Below are 18,407 nucleotides of genomic sequence, written 5' to 3' on the forward strand. Positions count from 1 at the left end.
CACGAATACTATAGAACCACGTGATCCAATCCCCTCATTTCAGGTCCATATTAAACTTTCTCCTGGGGAGGAAATGGTCCAAAGTCAAAATTGCAAAACATTATGCTTGGTGATCCTAGCAACACCAAGCTGGAAACAGGGAAATTCACTTACACAGTCTTCTGTATGCAGTGATAAAATCATGAAAAGATTTACACGTTTCACTTTGCGAACAAGGTGGATGAACCGTCTGCCTTACTGAACAACCAGTGGATGTACAGGGAGCGTACCTAGCGTGGGAGTTCTCCTACTCCACTGCTGTAGTTGTTTACGTCCCTCCGTGGGCTGTGTCGAAGAGCGCTAGCGACATCTTTCACTCGGTCATCGCGGGACTTCAGAGAAAACATTCCAACGCCCTCTTATTGATCTGTGTTTATTTCAGTCATGTCTCCTTTTCTCCTGTCCTCACCAACTTTAAACAGTATGTTAACCGTGCAACGAGAGGGCATAACCTTTTGGACCATTTTTTACGTCAACGTGAAAAAAAGCATAGAAAACGGGTCCGAACAACACAGCAGATGTGTTGAATGGGATGAAAAGCTTGACAGTCTGTAGAGTACAAGGAGATCAGGCATTTGCATCTGAACTTAATCTAATGTTTCAACAGGTTTGACACAACCCCCACCACTGTGTGCTCAGACGGTGAGACTAGGTCTCCACCCAACCTGCCCCCATTCACACCTCTGTTGGAGTCCCTGCTCTATGACCCATCAACACCCCTGTCACCCTCTCTGCTCTCAGCAGACTTCTGACCCCAGAGGACAGCCTCGTTCCTGCCAATAGCTCCCTTCAAAACAACATTAAAATAACACTTGACCAGGACCAATTCTGCCATCCTCCCTTCATCTCTTCCCCCACAACCAGGAATTCTTAGCTCCCTGCATACTCCCTCATCACCCAGCCCTACCTTCACCATCGTCCAGGTAAAGCGGGAGCTCTACGGGCTTCACAGTCACAGAGCTAGTGGGCCTGATGACATCTGTACTCCTAAAGAATTTTAAAAGTGAACACAACACACAGAATTAAAACAAGAAGCTTGCCATATAAATATGAGCTAAGAATCTTTGATGATGGGAGGTACACTGTTCACAGAGGTGCTGCGATACTGGGTCTGTGTGTGGAGTGGATGGAACAAGCCCCTATTCCATCTCCCTGTTCCAAAAATCTATTTAATATATGGTCTCCAGGTAGGGGACCGGAATTACAAATAGCAAACCTCTGCAGAAAAATCATCAAACAATACCTATGTTATATGCAGACATGCTAATGCTAATGGTACTGATGAGGAAACCACACCCTCGAATCAGAATTTAAATTGCCCAATTTTTATTATTTTTTTTTTTACCTGCTAGTCTCCACAGTAACCTCTGCTGGCTTGAAAGCAAAAGACAGCCACACGCAGGGAGAAATACTAGAGTACCAACTATATAAACAAGGCAGTACGTCCTTCAAGAAGAGAATAGATTGAATATGATTGAATGTGAAGGCAAACTTTGCCTGTCTTTTCAGACTGAAGCCCTAGATCTGGTCCACAGCCATCCTAATATACATGTTTAACACATAAACTGTCTTTTTTAAATTGGTTGTGCCTCACATCATTTGTATCAGATATTTCTAAAATGTTGCTTCCCTTTCTAGTGCTGTTAGTTTTAGTGAACTCTAACCTTATCACAAAGCCTCGTTGGGTGTTCTTTAGTTTAAATCGTACTTCTCATTCATTCTATCTTTTTCAACCGTGCCATCATTCCTCCAGATTCAAAGGGGACAAAGAAAACACATGATCTGGATGTCTGTCACAATTATCCTAAATTAAGTGCAACTGACATGCTAGTGACCAGCAATGGCCCCCTGACGACTGATGAACAAATAAGCAAACTAAAAACGACTTCTGCATTAAAACAATTCGACATGTAAGCGGGGTGTTAATGGATGGCTTGTTCCTTTTCATTTTTGCTATGCTCCTGGAGGGCTTAGACCCCCATTCACACTCACGCGTCTGCCGTTAACTATCGGCAGAGGAAAAACAAAAAACAAAAACAGTTGACTTTCTCTTATGGTAATTCCTGGTTTAAAATTCTAGCTAGGTCACTTTGTCCGTGGAAAGTCATTGGGCGTGAATGATGTCACACGACCCGTTTATTTACATTTAGCTAACGCGTTTATCCAAAGCAACTTATAATTACAAACGAGTACAGCTTGAGCTACTAGGTTAAGGGTCTCGGCTCAGGTGCCCAAGTTGAACCAGCAACCTTTTGATTGCTAGACAAATGCCTTAATCACTGAGCCACCACTGCCTCAAAGCCAATCAAAAATTATTTATTAGACTTTGGACCGAATTTATTGCATCTGTCACATCTTTCTCTGCATTAGCTTGGCGCCAACTCAAAACCAGCCCAACGATCTTGTGAGACACAAGTTAGCAGAAACACAAAAGATCGACGAGCCTTATTTATGTGCTTTACATAAGTACCAGCTTCATGGAGGAAGCTTCTGAATATGCTGAACATAATCGTGGACCTTATTTCTCGTCTCCAAATAGCGGACTAGGCGGCTGACTACCTTTCGTCTTTAATTGGTATCTCAAAATGTTTTCATCATACACTATGTCATATTGCAGCCAACGTCTATACAGACGCACGTACTTGGGCAACATACGCCATACATTGGTTTAAAACTAGGCCTACATTTTCAAATCACATATGACCAAAAGGCCGAGATAGAGCACAGTTTCTCAGGAAGAAAACAAAAGGACACGTGCGCTATTGCGTTTAATGTTTTCATATCTGCCACTAGCCTCTATTCGTGGCAAGCAGTTTATTAAACGACCAAGATATTTTAGCTGATTGTCGTCTCATCAACAGTCACGCAAAAGAACGTCTAGCAGTCATTGGCCTGTGGCCTCGGTAAACCGCTGCAAATGTTACTTTAAACACGCACCTATCGACTGCCGTTACAAGCAAAAGCAATTTCCATACTTCGAACTTAGCACTGCTTTTAAACAGTCAGATCACGCCAAAAGATTGTTTTATTCCGAAAGAAATTAAACAATTCTAACGCGTTTGTTCAAAAGGGCGATTTTAGGCTTACGGTGAAAAAACTTGTGACGCGCACTATTACTGAGAGTAGTTTCTCTCTACAAAAACGTACCGTTACACAAATGATGATTCTGCTTTGAACAGCACTTCTCCCCATTTCCCTAATATTATTATATACTATATTTACATAGCATGTTATTTTCCAAGAAAAATGCTTACCTCACATTATACGTGCGTCTGGTTCAGAGCGGGTCTTAAATTTAGGCCTGCAAAGTAAATCCGCGTCACGGCAAGAGGATCTGCAGTTCGGTTCTACGTTTGGCAACTACTAAGTGCATCATTTCTAAAGACTAATTCCTCATACGTGCGATTATCAAGCAGATTTGGCATCACGTCCTAGACAAGTGAGAGATTAGAGAGCTAGAGGCTTCCTGGTTGACTAAAACTGCGGGCATGATTTTATTTTAGGCTTTCTATCTGAAATAGTCAACTTACTCAGTACTAAAAACACATCCTTCAAAACCTAGGTAAAACGTAGCTTCAAAATGAATCCCTGAGCCATTTATATTTTTCTTCTTCATTTCTTTCTTTGTCCTTAAAATTGTTTTGTATTCATTTTGGCAGCTTGAATTTTGGGAAAGGGTTCAGGTTCCTCTTGTTCTTAACATTTAAAGGCTTCTAAATGTGTTGTGAAACAGGTAGTCAGAAGCCACAGCATTATCAGATGCTGATGCATGTCTAGCTTCCAGAATCTGCATATATTTTACAAATTGACAGGGAAAGATGATGGAAGGTAGGGATGAGTTTGATTTCCAAACTCAGTATAGGGCTGGGCTTCCCGTGGTTCTTTTTAAAGAGAGGTATGCCTCATTTGAGTTGATCAAGTGTCTTCAAATAATCATTTTTATCCAGGTGACTACAAGCAAAGCAAAGCACCATATCCTTCATTTAATAGGTCAGTTACACTCCATGTTTATCAAAAGCATTTAATATTAATGGTCATAGTAATGCCACACAAATTCACAAAGTGTTTAAGACATGTCTGGCTCCGTTTGCTTTCTGTGTGAACTCACTAAAACAGTGCAGATTTTAAATAAATGACCACAAAAAGAAGAAATGATATATTGCAACAGGAAAAATAGATTTTTCTTTAGAAATAAAAGAGTAGTTCAAAGAGAACTCAGCACCTTCTATATCATAATTGTAACCAACATTTTCATTATATGTGAAATAATTGATTCAAGCTTAAGACTAGAAATTAAAAAGAAATTACAGTTTATCAATCGAATGGGAAATTCGATTCACACTTATCCTCATTCCAGTAAAATGCCACAGTATTTACAGTTTGATGTGAACAAAACAAACAAACAAAAACTTCTCAATTTTTGGTTTATGACAACCAACCGCAGATAAATTCTGTATAACCAAGATTATGCCTCGGTCGTCATTGCAACTGTTTTCTCCCACAGACAATGTTTAAAACAAAATCAAGCGCCACTAAATGTGTCAATTCTTAAATGTAAAAAACAGCTCTGAATTTATTTCCCCCCTACAATACAAGGTAAAGGGCAGGGTAAACGGGGTCAAAAATGCAGCAATAAGAAGCGCTTACATTTCATTTTGCTGCTAATTTCAGTTACAAAAGTGGCTTTTTGCTCTTATACAAAATGGAGCTATAGTTATTAAAGAATTAACATATAGCCCAAGTTGGGAGTTTAAGGGACAATTTACTCTTGAATCTCTCCTTTAAAAAAAAAAAACTTACAGAGCAACAAGAATAATGGAAAACCTTAAAAAAAAAAAAAAAAAAAGTATAAAAATAATCAAAAAAAAAATCAAGAGAATAAATCTGTATATTAAGCAAAAAAAAGGTAAAACACGATTCACTAAACAAATTCATGACTAATTGTTTTCTCACAAAAATCAAGAAAACATTCATGGAAAAGACCTTGTGCGATCCTAAAATGCTTTTTTCATGATAATAGATTCTCTTCCAATGGAAATAGCATGACAAAACACAAAGATTCTCAGTCACAGTAACTAAAATTGAAAAAAATCTCTTAAAACCTGTATATTTCGAACCATTAGAAACACGCATTTTATAAAATTCTTAATGCTTTAGAAAAATGTTCATATATCCATTAATATACATTTATATCTTCACTAAATTCAAGTGGCATGGCCAATATGATATATCTAGGCTTGTCTAGTTTTGAAGATAAATTAATACAATAAATTAACAGCACCATTGAAAAACTACAAACGGCATTTACACATTTCTGTATTCAAGACAGAAACAGAAAAAAAAGAAAAAAAGAATAGAGATGCCATTTTTATACATGTTTTACTGCCATTGCTACGACAGCACAAACCGTGTTTCATTGTAAGACCGTCATGTTGTGTAAGGTCGCTGATAGTAAACTGGGGTCTTAGCGGCAAATTGATTAAAGTGAATTGGTTTATGTGACTACAACACCCCCACACACCATTTCATTTTTAACATGTATTTACTGAAATCAAACCCCCTACTGACCAGGTGAAAATTCCTGTGTAGTGTTTCTTTGCAGTCTGAACATGCATCTGTTCTCCACTTGCCGTATTGCTCCCTATAGTCAATGACAAGCTCCTCATCTTGTAGCAGTGACAGCAATTTGAGCTTCCGTAGACCTGATCTTAGTCAAAAGGCTAACCAAGCGTCAGCAGCCTATGAGAGGGGTACAGTAAACATGTTATACTGTGTGAAATTGTTTTCGTGAACAAGAAACCTAACGTGCATGAAAAGCATTTTGTTCCTGTGTCACTTGTGATTTAAAGCAATAAAAAGATAAGAGACTAGCTTCTAGAAAATAAGGGTTTAATACGCAAAGCAAACACACTCAGCAAGGGTGCACCGCTGCATCGAGACCCACAACAAGACGTAAACACACACAACTATTTTTGAACCCAAGTAAATCAGGGGAGAGCGCGAACGCAGTCCCCCACTACCAGAAATTATGCAGTCGAGATTCCCACATTTGGGGAATTCGCAGGGGTCAGCACAACCGGAGTGCAATGGCTGAGCCTCGCCCTGGGTGAACCACCTTCTTGATCATGGTATCTCCCCTGCCAGGTAAGTATGAATTCCTCGTCCACACGGCGAACACATGATCAAAAGACTTAGTATTCACTCAGATGGTAGGATCCCCGCTCAATACGCAACTAAACACAATCTAAAAGCAAACTGAATACATACCTACAGAAGAACGACGTATTGTTTGAAAAGAACATTTATGGGCTGTTATCTCGTCGATTTAAACGAAACGGAGAAGAGGCTTCCCATGATGCACTGCTTCCGAATACGTAATGAGCCATGAGGACGCGTGGACGTTGTTTCTATTTTCGTGTGTGGAGCAAACTCTTCACGTGAGCGAAATTCACAACGGGCGAACATGCTGGACTAACGTATTGCTGCGCCGTATAGAGAAATGGTGCTTTCGCTAGCTTGGTGATTCAAAATCCACACAGAATTGTTGAGAAAATTACCAAGCATTGAAAGGAACAGAAACGCGCGTCGTGCCATTGACGACTTTCGTTTTAGCGAGATGAGCAAAACTCTCGTCATTTGTCCTCCAGAGCGTTGTCTGCTACAGGGTGGTATCTGTTCGCAATCAACGGCCGAAAAAAGAGGCGAGATCACTCAAGATTTTATACTGGGCACACTACGCTGCGCTACGCTTTTAAAGGGAACATTTCTCTTCATATACTGCAACGGGCGATCACTTGCAGTTGTTAAACAATACACACGGAGCTTATCCCTCCACAGAAACGTCTAGCCGACACACAGAAGATTCTTCCAAAGAGAAGAGACTGCCCTGAACAGGATGCGCGCGCGCGCGCAAACACACACAATAGAAAAATGTAAAAAAAAAAAAAAATAATAATAATAATAATAAATAATTAAAAAGTTTAAAAAAAAAATCAAACAACTGTTTTCTTATTTTCCCACAGAGCAAAGGAGGGAGGAGGTGCACCGTTCCCGGAGGTACTGCAATACCGGGTCGATGCGTGGAGTGGACGGAGCAAGCCCCTATTCCATCTCCCTGTTCCAAAAATCAATTTAATATATGGTCCCCGGGTAGGGGACGTATCAGATATTAAACTGATAAGAACAGATACTACACTTGATCTTAGCCAAAAGGCCGAGAAGCGATACCAGCCGCCTACCAAACCCAGGGTAGCCATTCAAGGCATCGAGAATGACCCTTACGGCGATAAAACTACGCATCACGGATTTTCACAAAAACACTAGGAACCTATACTACTATTCAGGTTCCATTACGAATTGCCCGAGAAACGTCGTGCTACACGTAGTCCGGGGACCTGAAAACTCAAGTCTTTCATAACATTAAATATGGTTGCTCGCCGACCAATCAAATACAAGTAGTCTAGATCAAGTCTTGCCTCTGCTACCTCTCCTTTATTAATAGTTTAGACACCAAATACCTGTTCTGGATTTCGACTTAACACCACTGAAGCACGAAAGTCTGTTCACTGATAAAATAATAAATATCAGCGGCATCAAAGGTTTAAATGCGCTTCCGTATCCCTCTCGTGGTTAGACCATAGACAGTACACACACACACACGTGGGCTGGACGACAGCGAAGCCACCGTGTCTCTGGCGCCCTCTATTGGCTGGATGCGGGATAACCGAACCCCGCCTATTCCCATATAAGTGAACGGCTCAGACACTCATTGTAAATTAAACATCTAGAAATTAGAAACCTCTAGACCTGCAGCACCACACTTTCAGACCGCACCATCAGCTTCATGTGACATTGTTGGGTTTTTTAGCACCGAAGTGTATACAGTACGTAATAACAAGTGCAAGTGCGGCGGTAGTCTGGTTCCAGGAGGAACTTGTCAACCTAGCGTACGGCCATGTTCCAGATAAAAGGAATACTTGAATAACCATCATTTTTAAGAGAGTGTATGACTTCCAAACACTGGGGGAAACGGGCCAAAACCGATATATACTAGCAAGCTAATAAACTACAACACCCATTAACGAGTTCTTCCCTTTACAAAACTAGCACATGAACGTTTGCTAGGTTAACAAGTTTCTCTCGTACAAAACTACCGCTCCACTAGCACTTGAAAGCTTAAGTGCTAGTCTTCACATAATTTGGGGGTGGGTGCAATCGTGTTCTGTGCATATCCCCTCACATCAACATATCACATTTATAAAAAGCAACACCGACCAGTTTAACCTCTGTGTGCACCTCCAATTTAAGCGATGTATACTTCTACACTATAACACTAGCTATCTGAAACTATACATATAGCACAATGATCATTCGTCATTCAAATTGAATTAGACACTTGGGCCAAGACAGTCATTCAAATCCAGGCGCCCCCGCCCTCGCCCCCCCTCCCCCTCCTCGTTATTTAGCTTCCATGTGAGCTCATCTAAATTTAAAAAAAAAAAAAAAAAGGATTTTCCGCTAGGTGTCATAGACATCTCCAAAGTGCCCCCGGACCTCTCCGATTGCACAAAAAGCCGTCAGCCACCATACATCCAAGATTTGTTTCGCAAAAACATCACAACGATGTTTGACAACGTAGTAAAAACAATATTAGTTTCATTGCTAAAAGGATACACGATAGTAGCTTCACTGCTAATAGGATAAAAAGTTATACCGGGGAGAACACATTGTAAATACTGTAAATAAATAGTACGCATTCTCTTATGTACAAACGTTCATTTAGACTTACGAAAGCCGAGCCATTTCCCAGCGGGAAACATTTGTAATGGAAACATCGTAGTCCATGTTCGAAGCTACTGAACCGTCACGCTCCGCTTCCAGCTCATATGTGCACGCAAACAACTCCACGTTTACTTCATCTAAAGTAAACCTCTTCCTTTCCATGATGTCCAAATGTATTAGCGATCAAATCATCCAGTAAATATATCGACGACAACACCAGTTTCACCAAACAGCTTCACACGCGTACGCTACATCTTATCTGGCTACAGCGCAGCAGAGGTCTATTGTTTTGCGCATTGCCGCCCTCCCCCCTCACACCCCCTCCAAATCCACAAAGTGAACGGAAAAAAACACGAAAACAAGCACCAGCAACAGATGACGGTAACTTACCTGTACTGTGCGGGTACTGCCTGCTCTGATTGGTCAGCTCGTCCACGTTCTGCTCGCTGAACCCACAGAACGATTCCGCCCCTACACGTCTCGCCTGTCCTTCAGTCTGCGCTCGAAAACGACGTAAAATCCAGCTGTTTAACAAGAATGAATTATGCCGAGTTAATGATTAAAGATTTCAACTGATAATTTGTCAGATTTATCTGCAGGCGAACTCTTGTGTATTGCCATGTTTTGTTTTGTTTTGTTTTTAAGCGCAATACATTTTCAAGCAGCACTCGCGAAATCATTAGTTTTAGAAAATCTTCCATCTTAGAATTCATTAAGTTTATGCTGGTTTCGAAGCTCTTCGCCGTCCCGCAACAGTGAACTGGGACTGCGACATTAATTAGCCAGCTAGCTACAGCATGTAATCATAAAACCAATTGCACCGATGTAAATATAAATCCACATTCACGTGAACATTATTTAACATTTAGTGATGTAAAAAAAAAAACCCCATATCGCCATATTTCCGCGCAACGTAATCTAAAATTGAACCTGCAGCCGATTAACAAAACCATTCCAACACGCTAAGATTAATTGGGCTCGTTACCCGATCTCGAGCAATGGGTCTACGGGTTAGCTACAGCCAACAATTCGACACCGGAACACTCGTTGTAGCTAGCACACACCTTGTTTGCTTCAAACATCCTAAAACACAAACAGTAAAGCATACTTACAGGCTGTGAGCCGCCGAGTCACACACGGTTGTAACAGCTGCCGAGGCACGGAGTAAGAGAGATGAAAAACCAGGATCGAACTTCACACGGGTTTTGAAGCTGTCCTCCTTGAAGTACATTTACGGCATTTAGCAGACGCTCTTATCCAGAGCGGCTTACAAAAGTGCTTTGTCATTTACTCATAGAATACATCCTAGTACAGTACAGTAGGTTAGAATCAAACATGCCAATGAACTAGAATACTGTAGAAATACAGGGACGAATGCTGACACCTAGAAGTACAAAATACATAAGGTCTATTTTAAACAATGATGGGTGCTATAAACAATACGTGCCAGAGTTTGTTAAACAACATAAACCATACCCTACAATAAGTACTAAATTAGTCAGTCAATATGGGAGCAGTGTCAGTTGTCCTTTAGATATTCTGCAAATAGATGGGTCTTCAGTCCGCGTTTGAAGACTGCAAGGGACTCTGCTGTCTGGACAGCAGTTGGGAGTTCATTCCACCATCTCGGAGCCAGGACGGAAAAGAGTCTCGATGCTTGTCGTCCATGAGACCTGAAGCAAGGTATTTCAAGCCGAGCCGTGCTTGAGGTACGGATCGGGCTTTGACCGTTGACCTCATGTATGAAGAGGCTGGTCCATTTTTGGCTTTGTAGGCAAGCATCAAGGTATTAAATCTGATGCGTGCAGCTACAGGGAGCCAATGAAGGGAGCGCAGCTGTGGAGTAACATGTGTGAACGTCGGAAGATTGAAGACCAGTCGTGCTGCTGCATTCTGGACAAATTGTAGAGGTTTGATGGCTCTTAGAGGAAGATCAGCAAGTAGCGAGTTGCAGTAGTCTAGCTTTGAGATCACAAGAGACTGCACAAGCTTCCTGCGAGAGAAACGGTCGAATCCTTGGTATGTTACAAAGGAGGACTCTGCAAGACCGGGTTAGATTAGAAACATGAGTTGACAACGACAACTGGTTGTCCAAAGTTATGCCCAGGGAGTTCTCAAAGGAAACAGCAAGCTCATGGTAAGGCTTGGGAGTACCTGGGATGAACAGAAGCTCGGTTTTACTGGGGTTGAGCTTCAAGTGGTGGGCTGTCATCCATGACGCGATGTCAGTCAAGCGTGCTGAGATACGTCTGGAGACCTGCGTGTCAGAGGTTGGAAAAGAAAGAAATAATTGAGCGTCATCAGCATAGCAGTGGTAGGAGAAACCATGAGCAGATATTACATCACCAAGAGAATCGGTACCACCCTGGCGGTTTTGAATGCAGTAGGCACGTATCCAGAAGATAAGCAGTTGTTGACGATGACAGAGACGAAAGGAAGCAGATCTTTTGCGATTGTCTAGAACAGAGCGCAAGGAATTGGATCCAGCGGACATGTAGTCAGGAAGTCAGGAGTTGAAGAATTTCATCTGAAGAGAGAGGAGACAGAGAAGTCAGAGAGTTGGATGTTGGGGAATGCACATCGGTTGGAGGAGTGGGTAACAGAGCAGTGGAAGAAACAGTGGTAAAAATTCATTTCAACCACTGACTTCTTCATGGTTCTACCTTTGGCAGAGCATACAAAGGAGATTTCCCGTCACAACCCAGAACGCCAAATATCTTGAACCAAGTTTCCCATAGGCCCCTGCCTACTCAATTCACAACGTACGCAACCTCAAGCTCTTCCCAGGTAGACACCTCCCTTCACGACGGTGAGGTCAACACAGCGAACCAACCCCTTCAAGCTCAATTTTAAAGCAACCATTTTCAAAACCTCTTTAGACATATAATCATATTGGCCTCCCCGGTGACGTAGGCCATGCCATGCCTACATTTGTGAAGCATTTCATAACTTGGGGGAAACTCATAACAGATTCTCTGTTCACACAGATGTGATATAAAAGACAAAGAAGTTTTATTTTATCTTTTTTTTTTTTTTTGTATGAACTTGTGTTCGACTCTGCTCCTGCCTGACACACTCACCTCTCGGGTCTGTGTTGAAGGACACTCATGGAGCAATACATTTAATGTAAAAAGGAACCTGTGAAATATTTACCCAATTTTTAAAACCAGATTAAGTAGTAGATTTCCAATGTTTTACACTTCGGCAGTACACGGCAAAGGCGATCGCTGTAACTATGTGGCCTAGGTCCCCAGGCCTGCACTGAGGCATACTCAATAAGCAAGCATTTCATTTGCTCTTGAGTACGCAAAATCTGTAACTCAATTTAAAAATGGATTGTAGGTGGGATTTTGCATAACTTGGATTGGTGGAGTCACGAATACTATAGAACCACGTGATCCAATCCCCTCATTTCAGGTCCATATTAAACTTTCTCCTGGGGAGGAAATGGTCCAAAGTCAAAATTGCAAAACATTATGCTTGGTGATCCTAGCAACACCAAGCTGGAAACAGGGAAATTCACTTACACAGTCTTCTGTATGCAGTGATAAAATCATGAAAAGATTTACACGTTTCACTTTGCGAACAAGGTGGATGAACCGTCTGCCTTACTGAACAACCAGTGGATGTACAGGGAGCGTACCTAGCGTGGGAGTTCTCCTACTCCACTGCTGTAGTTGTTTACGTCCCTCCGTGGGCTGTGTCGAAGAGCGCTAGCGACATCTTTCACTCGGTCATCGCGGGACTTCAGAGAAAACATTCCAACGCCCTCTTATTGATCTGTGTTTATTTCAGTCATGTCTCCTTTTCTCCTGTCCTCACCAACTTTAAACAGTATGTTAACCGTGCAACGAGAGGGCATAACCTTTTGGACCATTTTTTACGTCAACGTGAAAAAAAGCATAGAAAACGGGTCCGAACAACACAGCAGATGTGTTGAATGGGATGAAAAGCTTGACAGTCTGTAGAGTACAAGGAGATCAGGCATTTGCATCTGAACTTAATCTAATGTTTCAACAGGTTTGACACAACCCCCACCACTGTGTGCTCAGACGGTGAGACTAGGTCTCCACCCAACCTGCCCCCATTCACACCTCTGTTGGAGTCCCTGCTCTATGACCCATCAACACCCCTGTCACCCTCTCTGCTCTCAGCAGACTTCTGACCCCAGAGGACAGCCTCGTTCCTGCCAATAGCTCCCTTCAAAACAACATTAAAATAACACTTGACCAGGACCAATTCTGCCATCCTCCCTTCATCTCTTCCCCCACAATCAGGAATTCTTAGCTCCCTGCATACTCCCTCATCACCCAGCCCTACCTTCACCATCGTCCAGGTAAAGCGGGAGCTCTACGGGCTTCACAGTCACAGAGCTAGTGGGCCTGATGACATCTGTACTCCTAAAGAATTTTAAAAGTGAACACAACACACAGAATTAAAACAAGAAGCTTGCCATATAAATATGAGCTAAGAATCTTTGATGATGGGAGGTACACTGTTCACAGAGGTGCTGCGATACTGGGTCTGTGTGTGGAGTGGATGGAACAAGCCCCTATTCCATCTCCCTGTTCCAAAAATCTATTTAATATATGGTCTCCAGGTAGGGGACCGGAATTACAAATAGCAAACCTCTGCAGAAAAATCATCAAACAATACCTATGTTATATGCAGACATGCTAATGCTAATGGTACTGATGAGGAAACCACACCCTCGAATCAGAATTTAAATTGCCCAATTTGTATTATTATTTTTTTTTACCTGCTAGTCTCCACAGTAACCTCTGCTGGCTTGAAAGCAAAAGACAGCCACACGCAGGGAGAAATACTAGAGTACCAACTATATAAACAAGGCAGTACGTCCTTCAAGAAGAGAATAGATTGAATATGATTGAATGTGAAGGCAAACTTTGCCTGTCTTTTCAGACTGAAGCCCTAGATCTGGTCCACAGCCATCCTAATATACATGTTTAACACATAAACTGTCTTTTTTAAATTGGTTGTGCCTCACATCATTTGTATCAGATATTTCTAAAATGTTGCTTCCCTTTCTAGTGCTGTTAGTTTTAGTGAACTCTAACCTTATCACAAAGCCTCGTTGGGTGTTCTTTAGTTTAAATCGTACTTCTCATTCATTCTATCTTTTTCAACCGTGCCATCATTCCTCCAGATTCAAAGGGGACAAAGAAAACACATGATCTGGATGTCTGTCACAATTATCCTAAATTAAGTGCAACTGACATGCTAGTGACCAGCAATGGCCCCCTGACGACTGATGAACAAATAAGCAAACTAAAAACGACTTCTGCATTAAAACAATTCGACATGTAAGCGGGGTGTTAATGGATGGCTTGTTCCTTTTCATTTTTGCTATGCTCCTGGAGGGCTTAGACCCCCATTCACACTCACGCGTCTGCCGTTAACTATCGGCAGAGGAAAAACAAAAAACAAAAACAGTTGACTTTCTCTTATGGTAATTCCTGGTTTAAAATTCTAGCTAGGTCACTTTGTCCGTGGAAAGTCATTGGGCGTGAATGATGTCACACGACCCGTTTATTTACATTTAGCTAACGCGTTTATCCAAAGCAACTTATAATTACAAACGAGTACAGCTTGAGCTACTAGGTTAAGGGTCTCGGCTCAGGTGCCCAAGTTGAACCAGCAACCTTTTGATTGCTAGACAAATGCCTTAATCACTGAGCCACCACTGCCTCAAAGCCAATCAAAAATTATTTATTAGACTTTGGACCGAATTTATTGCATCTGTCACATCTTTCTCTGCATTAGCTTGGCGCCAACTCAAAACCAGCCCAACGATCTTGTGAGACACAAGTTAGCAGAAACACAAAAGATCGACGAGCCTTATTTATGTGCTTTACATAAGTACCAGCTTCATGGAGGAAGCTTCTGAATATGCTGAACATAATCGTGGACCTTATTTCTCGTCTCCAAATAGCGGACTAGGCGGCTGACTACCTTTCGTCTTTAATTGGTATCTCAAAATGTTTTCATCATACACTATGTCATATTGCAGCCAACGTCTATACAGACGCACGTACTTGGGCAACATACGCCATACATTGGTTTAAAACTAGGCCTACATTTTCAAATCACATATGACCAAAAGGCCGAGATAGAGCACAGTTTCTCAGGAAGAAAACAAAAGGACACGTGCGCTATTGCGTTTAATGTTTTCATATCTGCCACTAGCCTCTATTCGTGGCAAGCAGTTTATTAAACGACCAAGATATTTTAGCTGATTGTCGTCTCATCAACAGTCACGCAAAAGAACGTCTAGCAGTCATTGGCCTGTGGCCTCGGTAAACCGCTGCAAATGTTACTTTAAACACGCACCTATCGACTGCCGTTACAAGCAAAAGCAATTTCCATACTTCGAACTTAGCACTGCTTTTAAACAGTCAGATCACGCCAAAAGATTGTTTTATTCCGAAAGAAATTAAACAATTCTAACGCGTTTGTTCAAAAGGGCGATTTTAGGCTTACGGTGAAAAAACTTGTGACGCGCACTATTACTGAGAGTAGTTTCTCTCTACAAAAACGTACCGTTACACAAATGATGATTCTGCTTTGAACAGCACTTCTCCCCATTTCCCTAATATTATTATATACTATATTTACATAGCATGTTATTTTCCAAGAAAAATGCTTACCTCACATTATACGTGCGTCTGGTTCAGAGCGGGTCTTAAATTTAGGCCTGCAAAGTAAATCCGCGTCACGGCAAGAGGATCTGCAGTTCGGTTCTACGTTTGGCAACTACTAAGTGCATCATTTCTAAAGACTAATTCCTCATACGTGCGATTATCAAGCAGATTTGGCATCACGTCCTAGACAAGTGAGAGATTAGAGAGCTAGAGGCTTCCTGGTTGACTAAAACTGCGGGCATGATTTTATTTTAGGCTTTCTATCTGAAATAGTCAACTTACTCAGTACTAAAAACACATCCTTCAAAACCTAGGTAAAACGTAGCTTCAAAATGAATCCCTGAGCCATTTATATTTTTCTTCTTCATTTCTTTCTTTGTCCTTAAAATTGTTTTGTATTCATTTTGGCAGCTTGAATTTTGGGAAAGGGTTCAGGTTCCTCTTGTTCTTAACATTTAAAGGCTTCTAAATGTGTTGTGAAACAGGTAGTCAGAAGCCACAGCATTATCAGATGCTGATGCACGTCTAGCTTCCAGAATCTGCATATATTTTACAAATTGACAGGGAAAGATGATGGAAGGTAGGGATGAGTTTGATTTCCAAACTCAGTATAGGGCTGGGCTTCCCGTGGTTCTTTTTAAAGAGAGGTATGCCTCATTTGAGTTGATCAAGTGTCTTCAAATAATCATTTTTATCCAGGTGACTACAAGCAAAGCAAAGCACCATATCCTTCATTTAATAGGTCAGTTACACTCCATGTTTATCAAAAGCATTTAATATTAATGGTCATAGTAATGCCACACAAATTCACAAAGTGTTTAAGACATGTCTGGCTCCGTTTGCTTTCTGTGTGAACTCACTAAAACAGTGCAGATTTTAAATAAATGACCACAAAAAGAAGAAATGATATATTGCAACAGGAAAAATAGATTTTTCTTTAGAAATGAAAGAGTAGTTCAAAGAGAACTCAGCACCTTCTATATCATAATTGTAACCAACATTTTCATTATATGTGAAATAATTGATTCAAGCTTAAGACTAGAAATTAAAAAGAAATTACAGTTTATCAATCGAATGGGAAATTCGATTCACACTTATCCTCATTCCAGTAAAATGCCACAGTATTTACAGTTTGATGTGAACAAAACAAACAAACAAAAACTTCTCAATTTTTGGTTTATGACAACCAACCGCAGATAAATTCTGTATAACCAAGATTATGCCTCGGTCGTCATTGCAACTGTTTTCTCCCACAGACAATGTTTAAAACAAAATCAAGCGCCACTAAATGTGTCAATTCTTAAATGTAAAAAACAGCTCTGAATTTATTTCCCCCCTACAATACAAGGTAAAGGGCAGGGTAAACGGGGTCAAAAATGCAGCAATAAGAAGCGCTTACATTTCATTTTGCTGCTAATTTCAGTTACAAAAGTGGCTTTTTGCTCTTATACAAAATGGAGCTATAGTTATTAAAGAATTAACATATAGCCCAAGTTGGGAGTTTAAGGGACAATTTACTCTTGAATCTCTCCTTTAAAAAAAAAAAACTTACAGAGCAACAAGAATAATGGAAAACCTTAAAAAAAAAAAAAAAAAAAGTATAAAAATAATCAAAAAAAAAATCAAGAGAATAAATCTGTATATTAAGCAAAAAAAGGAGAGGTAAAACACGATTCACTAAACAAATTCATGACTAATTGTTTTCTCACAAAAATCAAGAAAACATTCATGGAAAAGACCTTGTGCGATCCTAAAATGCTTTTTTCATGATAATAGATTCTCTTCCAATGGAAATAGCATGACAAAACACAAAGATTCTCAGTCACAGTAACTAAAATTGAAAAAAATCTCTTAAAACCTGTATATTTCGAACCATTAGAAACACGCATTTTATAAAATTCTTAATGCTTTAGAAAAATGTTCATATATCCATTAATATACATTTATATCTTCACTAAATTCAAGTGGCATGGCCAATATGATATATCTAGGCTTGTCTAGTTTTGAAGATAAATTAATACAATAAATTAACAGCACCATTGAAAAACTACAAACGGCATTTACACATTTCTGTATTCAAGACAGAAACAGAAAAAAAAGAAAAAAAGAATAGAGATGCCATTTTTATACATGTTTTACTGCCATTGCTACGACAGCACAAACCGTGTTTCATTGTAAGACCGTCATGTTGTGTAAGGTCGCTGATAGTAAACTGGGGTCTTAGCGGCAAATTGATTAAAGTGAATTGGTTTATGTGACTACAACACCCCCACACACCATTTCATTTTTAACATGTATTTACTGAAATCAAACCCCCTACTGACCAGGTGAAAATTCCTGTGTAGTGTTTCTTTGCAGTCTGAACATGCATCTGTTCTCCACTTGCCGTATTGCTCCCTATAGTCAATGACAAGCTCCTCATCTTGTAGCAGTGACAGCAATTTGAGCTTCCGTAGACCTGATCTTAGTCAAAAGGCTAACCAAGCGTCAGCAGCCTATGAGAGGGGTACAGTAAACATGTTATACTGTGTGAAATTGTTTTCGTGAACAAGAAACCTAACGTGCATGAAAAGCATTTTGTTCCTGTGTCACTTGTGATTTAAAGCAATAAAAAGATAAGAGACTAGCTTCTAGAAAATAAGGGTTTAATACGCAAAGCAAACACACTCAGCAAGGGTGCACCGCTGCATCGAGACCCACAACAAGACGTAAACACACACAACTATTTTTGAACCCAAGTAAATCAGGGGAGAGCGCGAACGCAGTCCCCCACTACCAGAAATTATGCAGTCGAGATTCCCACATTTGGGGAATTCGCAGGGGTCAGCACAACCGGAGTGCAATGGCTGAGCCTCGCCCTGGGTGAACCACCTTCTTGATCATGGTATCTCCCCTGCCAGGTAAGTATGAATTCCCCGTCCACAC

General features: G+C 40.8%; 4 non-coding genes and 2 pseudogenes across 48 annotated transcripts in view; all 6 read right to left on the reverse strand.

Annotated features, from left to right (window-relative positions):
* The window catches only part of tmem88b (transmembrane protein 88 b), a 139,662-nt gene that overhangs the window by 11,368 nt on the left and 109,887 nt on the right, over positions 1–18,407 (reverse strand). For 36 of the 45 annotated variants that reach the window (XR_014115787.1, XR_014115780.1, XR_014115779.1 and 33 more), the window contains 6 exons: positions 15,489–17,977; positions 13,141–13,220; positions 12,464–12,565; positions 10,975–11,347; positions 9,933–10,039; positions 9,211–9,344 (listed from right to left, as the gene is read on the reverse strand). This is a non-coding gene — a transcript (transmembrane protein 88 b). The other 9 variants (XR_014115802.1, XR_014115820.1, XR_014115810.1 and 6 more) reach the window with 9 other exon arrangements.
* Positions 1,112–1,230, reverse strand: LOC118242600 (U2 spliceosomal RNA; annotated as a pseudogene).
* On the reverse strand, positions 6,028–6,191 carry LOC145646301 (U1 spliceosomal RNA). The gene has a single exon (XR_014116154.1). It is a non-coding gene; the product is annotated as a U1 spliceosomal RNA (small nuclear RNA).
* Positions 7,074–7,264, reverse strand: LOC118240313 (U2 spliceosomal RNA). The gene has a single exon (XR_014116161.1). It is a non-coding gene; the product is annotated as a U2 spliceosomal RNA (small nuclear RNA).
* LOC118240316 (U2 spliceosomal RNA) lies at positions 13,306–13,424 on the reverse strand (annotated as a pseudogene).
* LOC118240307 (U1 spliceosomal RNA) lies at positions 18,227–18,390 on the reverse strand. Its single transcript, XR_004775343.1, has one exon. It is a non-coding gene; the product is annotated as a U1 spliceosomal RNA (small nuclear RNA).

This window comes from Electrophorus electricus, chromosome 13 (assembly GCF_041902795.1).
Source record: "Electrophorus electricus isolate QZ-2024a chromosome 13, ASM4190279v1, whole genome shotgun sequence".
NCBI lineage: Eukaryota > Metazoa > Chordata > Actinopteri > Gymnotiformes > Gymnotidae > Electrophorus > Electrophorus electricus.